General features: G+C 45.1%; 1 protein-coding gene across 2 annotated transcripts in view; it reads right to left on the reverse strand.

Annotated features, from left to right (window-relative positions):
* The window catches only part of LOC116543073 (L-threonine 3-dehydrogenase, mitochondrial), a 26419-nt gene extending 15353 nt beyond the window's left edge, over window positions 1-11066 (reverse strand). The window contains exon 1 of one of the 2 annotated variants that reach the window (XM_032268387.1): window positions 7543-11066. The gene's annotated coding sequence lies outside the window, so the exon portion shown is untranslated. Of the gene's footprint in view, window positions 1-1865; window positions 2001-7542 lie in introns of those variants that run through there. The other variant, XM_032268386.1, reaches the window with a different exon arrangement.
* Between the last annotated feature and the right edge of the window lie 337 nt (window positions 11067-11403).

Consider the following 11403-nt stretch of genomic DNA (forward strand, 5'->3'; position numbering starts at 1 on the left):
TTTTTTTGATATTAAGCAAACTTCCACCCATAATACCGAAGGCAACTAGATATGCAGCATCAGTTTTCCTCAATATTCTTGCTGTCCTGAGATCTCCCAAGATTTCTGGCTGTAATCACTCTTAGGTATGGAGACAGTAGAAGATGTATGAAGTAATGTCTTTAGCAATTAAGCGTAAAACTAAGAAATCCAGCCTCCAACAGATGAATGGATCAAGAAAACAGGGTTTATACATACAATGGAGATTATTCAGCCTTAAAAAGAAGGAAATTGTGACACTTGTTACAACATGGATGAACCTCAAAGTCATCAGACTAAGTGAAATAAGCCAGTCACCAAAGGACAAACACTGTATGACCCTACTGATGTGCATTATTTAATGTACTCGAAAAATCACAGAAAGATTAGCAGAAAGGTGGCTGGTTGTCAAGGGCTGGGGTGGAGGCAGGGAAATTAGTGTTTAATAAGCAGAGGGTTTCAGTTTTACAAGACGAACAAGTGCTGGAGATTGCACAATTAAGGTGCAGGAGCCTTTCTGCTGCTGGTGCCTTCACGCCCAGCCCCCCACATCCGGACTTCCCTGCTCTGAAGTCAGTGATAACTACCAAGCTGACAACTTCCTGGCGCCAATGCCCCCTCCTCACTTCTAAGCTAATACCTAGGTCCATGGCCACCTCCATTCTCACTAGGTTCCCCCATCCCAATCATCTGCTTTCAGGAGCAAAAACGTTTGCCAGATGCATTTGCAAGGCAGCCTTGGCTTTAAAACCTTTGGCTCATTACATCAACATCTATGCATCCTCTTAATAGTAATGAACTAAGGAAAAATCAGGCGCCTCATAACACGGAGCCTTGACGAAGCATCTGCTTTCCTGAACTCTCATTTAACCATCACAGCAACCCTGAAGCTAGGACCTTCTCCCCATTTTTCAGGATCAACTGAACGGCCCAAGGTCAGGCAGTTACTAACTACCAAGACGGCGTAGGTGCACCGAGTCCCAAACCCTCTATTCCTACCATCCCGTCTCTACCCCTCAACAGAAGAGATGCGATCAGATGCCTAAGACAAGGCAAAGAAAATGAAACACTCCCAGGGCCACGCAGGGGGCACCTTTCCTGGCAGCCTGCATCCCTCCCCATGGGGACAGCACGGACTAGCCAGGGGCTCTGGGCCGGCGGCCCGCCTCGCAGTGTGCTCCTGGCTTCATCGCCTTGCCAAATTTCAAGTTTCCGCGTCCTCAGATTGGGTTCAATCACCATGCCGCCCCAGTAGATTGTTGAGGGCATTTTAATAAAAGCAGTGAGTCTATGAAAAGCACTGGGCAAACTGCGCGGTCCATGTAAAGGCTCCATCTGTATTCGCTTTTTTTTTTTTTTTTTTTTTTTAAATTAAATCTTTGAGCCGGTAGTCTGGGTTTTACCTGGGAATGATCCGAAAGCCAGAAAGGGTAGAGAAAATCCCAAAGCTCTAAGCGTGAGCAAGGGAGGGTCTCAGAGTGAGGTCTGACTCTGCAGAGCGGGCGTCCCCTCCTCCCGCGCGCAGCTGCTCCGGACGAGAAGCGGGAGGGGCACGCAGGGCGAGGACGCGAGGCCTCAGGAGGGCCCGGTGGACAGGGTGTGCAGTCCCACGCCCCGCGGGCGATGGCTTCCCAAAGTCTGGAGAAACCGGTTTCGCCGGGCCGGCCATGCCCGCCCCTCTTACCGGCTTGGGGAGCCCTTTCAAAAGTGGAGGGGAGCGGGTGTCGCGCCCTCCCAACCCTGGCAGCGCCTGGGCCCTCCCCCCACCAGGCTCCCTCCCGACCCTATAACCACCGCCCGGGGTCCTCGGAGCGCGCCCGGGATCGCAGAGTCTGCGGCGCCGCGACCTCGGCCAGCCCCTGGTCATCCGCTCCGCGGCCATTCGCCACTCCGAGAAGGGGCTCGGCTCCCGCCTCCGCCGGGGGAAACGTCGGGATACCTCAGCACTGACCGTTCTGTGCACCCCGCGGAAGCTGCGAACCCGGAGCCGGAGACACCATCGCACGCGATGGGCAGACAACAACCCGTACACCCAGCGTGGCAGGTCCCCTCGCCTTTATCCCCCGCCGCCCCGCCCGGCGCACCAATCCCCAGCCGAGGAGGCAGCGCGGGGGGCGGGTCGTGCACGCCCAGCGCTGGGAGAACTCAGGGACCGCCAGGGAGGGGGCGACCCGGCCAGAGCCGCACGCGACCGAAATCCGCACTCCGGAGCGGCAGAGCGCGCTCTCTTGCCGTTTAGCGGCTCCCTAGCAAGTGACGTGGGGAAGGAACGCAGGGCGCAGGAGAGACAGATGGAAAGGTTTGCTGGGGAGCTGGCCCAGGACTGAGGGTCTGGAGGTCCGGTGTGGAGGGACCTTGAGCAAGGCCCTTCTGGGCCTCCCAGCTGAAAGGCATCGCTGAAAAATCAGGTGACCTCCAAGACCACGGACCAGCAAAGTTAGCGACACCTGGGCGCCAGTTGGAAATGCAAATTGGCAGCCCCACCCCAACCCCTCCCAACCTGCTGAGTCAGCATCTCCGGGGGCTGGGCCCGGGTGGCTCCCGCAGGACTCTGGTGCGCGCAGTAGCTTGAGAAGCGCAGGTCCAGAGCGCTGGTTCTCAAACTCTGCTGCATATTACAGTCACCTGGGAGCTTTTTAACCTCCAAACGCAAAGGCTGCCAGGCTGCCCCCGGATCACATGATAGAATCTCCGGGCTGGGGGAACCTCAGATGTATTTTTTTTTAAGCTCTTAAAGCGATTCCAGTGTGCTGTGAAGGTTGGACTCAAGGTGTGGTCCCTGGACAAAGCAGCCCACCCACAGCTACTGAACCGGGGAATCTGCATTTTAACAACATCCCCAAGTGACTTGCAGGTGCCTTAGGTTTGTGAGAAACAACTCTAAGATGCCTTCTGACATTAAGAATCTGTGACTTTGTGAAATGTCTGATTTTGTTTAGCGGGCTCGCCAGGCCCGGTTCGTTCGGCTTCTCCTTTGACTTGATCCCTGATGATGGCTCTGCCTCTGGCGCGCCTGAGATAGGTCCACTCGCTCATGATCAGCGTGCATTCTGCTCAGCGCAGTCTCCCCGCCTGAAGAACTGTTATTAATGCAATCTAAAATGACTACGGTTCTGTGGTCTACTGAACTGCCCACGGGGGTGGGGGTTTCAGACTTTTGGCATCTCAAGAGACTTGAGATTACCGAGACCGGTATACCCACTTCAAGAGGAAAAGGTGACTCCTCACCGAGAGACATGACGAGGTGGAATCAAGGCCACAGGGAACCAGGATGCTGACTCAGGCAACCTGTCCCTGCCGCGCTGCCCTTTGTGCCCTCCATATCATACCGAGCTATTTTTCGTTTTCCATAAACCTGGTGGTGGGTGGAAGAGGATATCAAGCTTGTGTTGGGTGGGATTGATGTAGGCGGTGGGGCTGAGACACCAGACCAGGTTGAGTACTACCTAAAGCAGGGCCAAAGTAGCTTTCCATCAGATAGGCCCACCAGGTGCCATGTCAGTTTACCGTTGCCATGGCAATATCAGGGAGTTACTGCCCCTTTCCGTGGCAGTAACTCAATAATTACTACCGTTTCCTAGAAATTTCTGCATAAACTGCCCCTTAATCTGCATGCAATTAAAAGTGGGTATAAACATAACTGCATAACTGCCCTGAGCTGCTGCTCTGCCTGTGGCTTAGCCCTGCTCTGCAGTCATGGAGCAGTCACCGAGCTGTAACCCCGCCTCTTCAATAAAGCTGTTTTCTTCTACCTCTGACTTGCCCTTGACTTCTTTACTGGGCAAAGCCAAGAACCCTCCTGGGTGAAGCTCACTTTGGGACTCACCTGCCCTGTATCAGGATTACAGGTGGGAACGTTGTGGAGTACAGCAATCCACTGATACTGCCTCTGGTCTGCATGAGGGAAGGGTGGGCAGCACAGACCATAGCTTCAACCGTTGTTCTTGGGGACAGGACAAGGGGAAGAGGTGATTTCCCAGGGACTGAAAGGTGGGTGGTTTCTGGCTACCTAACATCTACTTCCTCTCTTCCCCATGCAAAGAGGGTGATGTGGATGACATCAGTGTCGCCCTCCTCAGTCAAGGGGCAGACACTATGTCGAGATTTAAATCCTGTCCCCACCAGCAGAGGCCCTCTGAGGCCATCCCACCCAGGGACAATGCCTGTGGGCTTCCTGGCTCTAGGAGCGCTTGGGAATCTGCCCCTTCAGCTGCTTCTCTAGCCCTCTCAGTGAGGCTACGTCCTCCTCAGATCCTTTGACTTCTGTCTGTAAAGTAAGTTTTTGTAGTCTTAGCTTAGGCAGTGATAATATGCAGAATTTCTCTCTATTTTCAGGGTTGAGATTTTGACGCTAAAATTGCAAACCCAAATAATGAAAATAAATAAGCATAAATAGTCTCTAGCCTGTATTCATATAAATAACTGAATGAGTGACTAAATGGGGTGAAGGGACAACTATTTTTTTTTCCTTTGAGGCAAGATCTCACTCTGTCACCCAGGCTGGAGGGCAGTGACATGATCTCAGCTCACTACAGCCTGACTGACAACTCTTTTTTGCAGAATTCCAATTAATACAAGTGGAAGGAAGGAGAGACCTGGTAAATCACAAGTGAAACATGACTGCAATCATTGCGGCAGTCAGGGTCCCCAGATGTGGCACAATTAGCTGGTGACAGCTTAAGGAGAAGCAGGATATTTGCAGAGCCTCAAAGTATCTCTCCGAAAATAGATGTTTATCAATAACAAAGGGAAAAATAGTAACTTTGCAGTGAAGAAAACTGGCATCCCCACCTTAGCCATGTGATTCAGGTTTACCTCTCCAGAAACAGGTTGACATAGGAGGCACTGGAAAGAGCACAGCACCATGGAATTTCCCTGACCAACAATGCACAACCTCATTGTGGGAAAACATTAGACAACCCAAGTGGAGGAACATTTCTACGAAATAACTGACCAGGACCCTTCAGAAGTCTCAAGGTCACAAAAGATAGGAAGACTGACAACTGTCACAGATTAAGGAGGCAATGACTCCTATCAAGTGAAATCCTGGTTTTACCTCCTTGCAGATTACTTCTCCAGTAGAGTTGTACTACAGTTATGTAAGAGGTTAATATAAGGGGCGTTGGGGGAAGGGTACAAAGGAACACTCTACTGTAATTTTTGCAACACTGTCTGTCTAAAATGATCTTGGCTGGGCATGGTGGCTTATGCCTGTAATCCCAGCATTTTGGGAGGCCGAGGCAGGTGGATCACTTGAGGTCAGAAGTTCAAGACCAGCCTGGCCAACATGGTGAAACCCTATCTCTACTAAAAATAATAACATGATAATAATATAAAAATTAGCCAGGCATGGTGGCACATGCCTGCAATCCCAGCTACTTGGGAGGCTGAGGCACAAGAATCCAGGAGGCTTGAACCCAGGAGGCAGAGGTTGCAGTAAGCTGAGATCCTGCCACTGCACTCCAGCCTGGGGGACACAGCTAGGCTCCATCTCAAGAAAGAAAACAAACAAAAAAAAGATCTTAAAATAAAAACTTTTAAAAAGTATCTTGATAAGTTTTAAAATGCAGTAAAATTTGTTACTTAGTAACAAATGTGTTACTTAGACTAAAGATCTTCCTGGCAAACCTTAATATGTAAAATTTCACTTGGGAAAAATATACTTTGTCAAAATAATGACCACAAAAGGAGACTGACAATGGGAGAAATTGTTTAAATCTGAAATGAGCAAAATAACCAGATATTGAATCAAATCTTTGTTGCAAAATTTTTTTTTTTTTTTTTTAGACGGAGTTTCGCTCGTTACCCAGGCTGGAGTGCAATGGCGCGATCTCGGCTCACCGCAACCTCCGCCTCCTGGGTTCAGGCAATTCTCCTGCCTCAGCCTCCTGAGTAGCTGGGATTACAGGCACGCGCCACCATGCCCAGCTAATTTTTTGTAGTTTTAGTAGAGACGGGGTTTCACCATGTTGACCAGGATGGTCGTGATCTCTTGACCTAGTGATCCACCCGCCTTGGCCTCCCAAAGTGCTGGGATTACAGGCTTGAGCCACCGCGCCCAGCCTGTTGCAAAATTTAATAAAAAGTAATGAATTACAAATAAAATTCCGTAAAGGAAAAGGAAGGAAAATGAAATCATTCCTAGAAAATCGATTACAGGCTTAAATTACTTAATGAAGAGATTTTTTTCTTTGTATGCAATTAGAGAATGTGAATATATTTGTGACCATAAGTTCCTAAACAGAGCATATCAAAACGTTCTGTTTTTGTTTGTTTGCTTGTTTAAGATATCTAGATGTACGGTTGAGGAAGAATGGACAACATATGCAAATTCTGCTTCAAGGTCACACAGTGCTTTAAAATATGGAGAGGCTTGTTTCCGCATAAAGTCTAATAGCATTGCCTGGACAGGGACTTATGCCCAAAATGACTAAAGAAATGAAGTCCCTGGGAACATGCAAGTAAATTACATCACCAAGCCAACTTCTGTCCTTAGTTATTAATAGGAAAAAAAATGCACCAGGGCCCCACTTCCAGTTGCCTTGCACAGGGAACATATAGTATCCTAGTACCTAGACACTGTATGTCCCTACTCTAAAAGCAGTCATGGTGGCATCAGGGGTCCCATGGCATTATCAGTTCAGACGCTATATCTAACAGCCCTCAAAAGAGCTACAGAATCCTTTATAAGCAGAAATATTCCAAAGAACTTTTAAGGATATATTTGCTCACTCTTCTGGCATTGGAGACTGCGGGGAACCAGCCCTACGTCACCCGTGGTGGCCTGAGTTCGGTGGGACAAAGGAATGAGAAAAAGACAGGTTAAGAGAGAAAGTGGGATCAGGGGGCCATCACTTTATTACGCTGGAGGAGACAGTGAAGGCACTGAATTCTGATCCACACTATTCATTGGTTACAATCACTTTGATCAACAGGGTCCGGGTGGAGTGATGGTGGGGAGAGGGTAATGGTGGAGTGAATCAGTGAGCCAGAACTGGTGTGTCATCCTAAGGATTGATAACAGTGGCAGTTTGGGAGTTTCACAAAACAAGAACATGTGGTTATCTTTAGATTGTTATCTATGTACAGCTGGTGGAACACGGGCCTTATAAGGAGCCTACAAGTCTGGCTATATCATAGTGCTATGAAAGGGTTTCACATCCTTGAGCACAATGTTTATGGTAACAAAGCCTAGGTCACCCTGCACCAGAACGGGAGGCATGGAGAGGCCTTCCTCCCCAGAGGCCTCCTGCAGCCTTCCAGAGTTTATTGTTCCTGATTTCTTTTATACATATAACCAGTTTATGTAGGCACTCTGTAAGTCCTTTCTCCTTTGCTGCTTTTCCCAATGGGAGATTATCAGAAGCCCTTATCTACTTTGCTGCCTTTCCCAACGGGAGATTATCAGAAGCACTTATCAATTCGTGGACAGTCACTAATGATTTGGCTGGCCGGCTGGGAAATTGTAAAGAACAAGATTGGAAGGTTAATGTCAAGGAAGACTAGAGAAGTATTTAAATATACCTTTCAGACTGGGCGTAGAGTGTGGAGATTTTATAGTCCTGTGTGAATATTCACCAAAGGGAATCTAATACAGAGGAGGTTTTCAATAATCAGGTGGACAAGCTGACACATCCTATGGATCACACAGCCAAACCATCAGTCAGCCTCTTTCTTAGTCACCCCAGGTCCTAGTTAATGGAACCAAATACAAAGTAGCCATGTTGTAGGGATGGAGGCTATGCACAGACTCAGCAACACAGTCTTCCTCTCGGCAAGACCAGTCTGGCTACTGCCACTGCTGACTACCCAGCCTACCAACACCAGAATCTAATAATGCTGACCTCTTAATACGGCACACTTTTCTGAGGGTGGGAAGCAGCCAGCCACCTGGAAGCAGGTTGATGCCATTGTACCTCTTTTATCATGAAGAAGTGATTTGTCCTCATCAAAATGTATATGTTCTGTATACAGATATGCATTCCTTGTCTGTAATACTTCTGCTATATAAGGACAGAATGTCATTCACTACCATGGCATTTCTTACGAGTTTGTGTCCTCCCCCTAACTTCACATGTTGAAGTCCTAACTCCCAGAATGTAACCTTATTTGGAAATAGGGCTATTGCAGACGTAATTAGGTGAGATGAAGTCATTAGGGTGGGATCTAATCCAAGAAGACTAGGAAATAAAAGGGGAAATTTGGACAGAGAGACATGTACAGGTGGAGTCTGGCATGTGTAGATGAAGGCAGCAAACAGGGTGATGCTTCTACAGGTCAAGGAATGCCACAGACTGCCAGCAAAGTACCAGAAGCTAGTCAAGAAATATGGTCTTGATTAATGTGACTTTATAATAAATCCTGAACTTGAGTATTGTTGGTCCTCAACTTTGTTCTTCTCCTTCAATATTGTGTTGGCTGATATGGGTTTTGCTTCTCATAAACATCAGGATCAGTTTGCCACTATCCACAAAATAGCATTTTGATTGAGATTGCGTGGAATCTAGATCAAGCTGGGAAGCACTGATATCTTGACAATATTGATTCTTCCCATCCATGGACATAGACTATCTCTACATTTATTTAGTTCTTCTCTGATTTCCTTAATCAGAGCTTTGTAGCTTTCATTTAGATTTTGTGCATATTTTGTTAGATTTATATCTGAGTACTTAATTTCGGGGAGCTGCTAATGTAAATGACATTTTTGCATGTCATATTTCACTCGTTCATTGCTGCCAGATAGGAAAGCAATTGAATTTTGTAAATTAACCATGCATCCTGCAACCTTGCTATAACGGTTTATTAGTTCTAAGAGATTATGGTTGTTTCTTTCAGACTTTCTGCACAGAAAATCATTTCATCTGTGAACAAAGAGCGTTTTGTTTCTTCCTTCCCAATCTGTACACCTTTTATTTTCTGTCTTATTGCATTAGTTAGAACTGCCCATAAAATGCCGAAAGGAGTGGTGAGAGTGGACATTCTTGTCTTGTTCCTGATATTAGCAGGCAAGCTTCTTGCCATTAAGTATGTTAGCAGCAGAATTTTTTTTAGATGTTCTTTATAAAATTGAGGAAGTTACACTCTATTCCTAATTTGCTAAGAGTTTTAGCATAAAGTGTTGGATTTTGTGAAATGCTTTTTCTGCCTTTACTGATATGATCATGTGATTTTCCTTCTTTAGTCTATTGATATTATGGATTACATTAACTACTATTTAAATGTTAAACCAGCCTTGGATACATGGGACATCATTGTTTCTTCCATTCCATCATTTGCTGCATTCGTTTGGACTGAAAAGTGGTTACACTTAGTGTAATCACTAATATGGATTTACTTCTGCTATTTTACTTGTTTTCTGTATGGTTTGTAACTTTTTTGCCCCTCATTTTCTCCATGACTGTCTTTTGTGTTTATTTATTTATTTTTGGTAGTGATATCTTTTGATTCCCTTCTCATTTCTTCTTGTGTTTTCCATAGGTATTTTCCTTGTGGTTACCATAAGCATTACATATGACAACCTAAAGTTTAAACAATCTAAACTGATTCCAAGTTAACTTCAATAGCATGGAAAAACTTATGCCTGTACAGCTCTGTCCCACACCCTTTGTTATTGATGTCCCAAATCTTTATACATTGAGTGTTCAGTAACATAATTTATTTTTATGTCTTTGTCTTTTAATTCCTTAGAAAATAAAAAGTGGAGTTACAAGCCAAAATTACAATAATATTGTTTTCATTTGTTTTATATTTGCCATTGTATTTACTTTACCAGTGTCTTAGTCTATTTTTCTTCTACTATAACAGAGTACCACAGACTGGATAATTTATAAAGAAACTTATTTGACTCAAGGTCCTGGAAGCTGGGAAGTCCAGGAGCACAGGGCCAGCATCTGGTGAGGGCCCTTGTGCTGCATCATCCCATGGCAAAAGGTGGAAGACAAGAGAGTGTGTGAGACAGAAAAGGGATCAGGGCTGAACTTGAGAATCTTTTTTATCAGGAACCCACTCCCATGATAACTAACTCACCCCCATGATAATGGTGTTAATCCATACATGATGGCAGAGCCTTCATGACCTAATCACCTCTTAAAGGTTCCACCTCTTAATACCATCACAATGGCAATTAAACTTCAACATGCATTTTAGAAGGGACATTCAAACCACAGCCACCAGAAATACATTTCTTCACTCAGGTTTGAGTTATTGTCTACCGTCCTTTCATTTCACCCTGAAGGACTCCCTTTAGCATTTCTTGTATGGCAAATCTAGTGGTAACAAGCTCCCTAACATAGATTTATAATTGATTTATGGTTTTAAATCCTATGGAAAATAAAAAGTTATGAACTAAAGTTACAAGAATACTGGTTTTTATATTTGTCCTAGAATTTATCTGTCCTGGAGATATTTATTTCTTCATATGGGTTCAAGTTACTATCCAGTGTTCTTTCATCTCACTGAAGGGCTCCCTTTAGAATTTCTTGTCAGGCACATCTCACAGTAACAAGCTCACTAAGCTTTTGGTTTTAATCTAGGCATGTGTTAATTTCTCCCTATTTTTTGGAGGACAGTTTTGCTGGATATATAATTCTCAGTCGACAGGTTTTTTATTTTCTTTCAACATTTAAAATATATCATCCTGTTGTCTTCTGGTCTCCATGTTTCTGATTAAAAATTAGTTGATAATCTCAATTAGGACCCATTGTATGTGATGAGTTGATTCTCTCTTGCTACTTTGAAAATTCTTTGTTGATTTTTGATAGTTTTCATACAATGTGTCTTGGTGTGAATCTCTTCAAGTTTATGGTATTAGAGGCTGTGTAGAGGCTTTTTGGATTTGTAGACTTACATATTTCATCAAATCTGGGATGTTTTCAGCCCTTATTTTTAAAATAATTTTTGTTTTTTTCTAAGACTGACTCTCACAAATCATATGTTGGTCCACTTGATGGTAACCTACAAGTTTTTAGGTCTATTCACTTTTCTTTATTCTTTATGTTCCCCAGACTGGATAATTTCAATAGCTCTATCTTCAAATTTGCTGATTCTTTCTTCTGCCTAATCAAAAACTCTATTGAAGGCTGGGTGCAGTGGCTCACACATGTAATCCTAACACTTTGGGAGGCTGATGTGGGTGGATCACAAGGTCAGGAGTTTGAGACCAGCCTGGCCAACATGGTGAAACCTTGTCTCTACTAAAAATACAAAAATTAGCTGGGTGTGCCGGCACGCACCTGTAATCCCAGCTACTCGGGAGGCCGAGGCAGGAGAATTGCTTCAACCCAGGAGGTGGAGGTTGCAATGAGCTGAGATAACGCCACTGCACTGGGCGAGAGAGCAAGACTATCTAGGAAAAAAAAAAAAAGAAAAAAAAAAAAAAAAACTCAC

The sequence above is a fragment of the Sapajus apella genome, unplaced genomic scaffold, assembly GCF_009761245.1.
Source record: "Sapajus apella isolate SASKATOON/1434 unplaced genomic scaffold, GSC_monkey_1.0 scaffold180, whole genome shotgun sequence".
Lineage (NCBI taxonomy): Eukaryota > Metazoa > Chordata > Mammalia > Primates > Cebidae > Sapajus > Sapajus apella.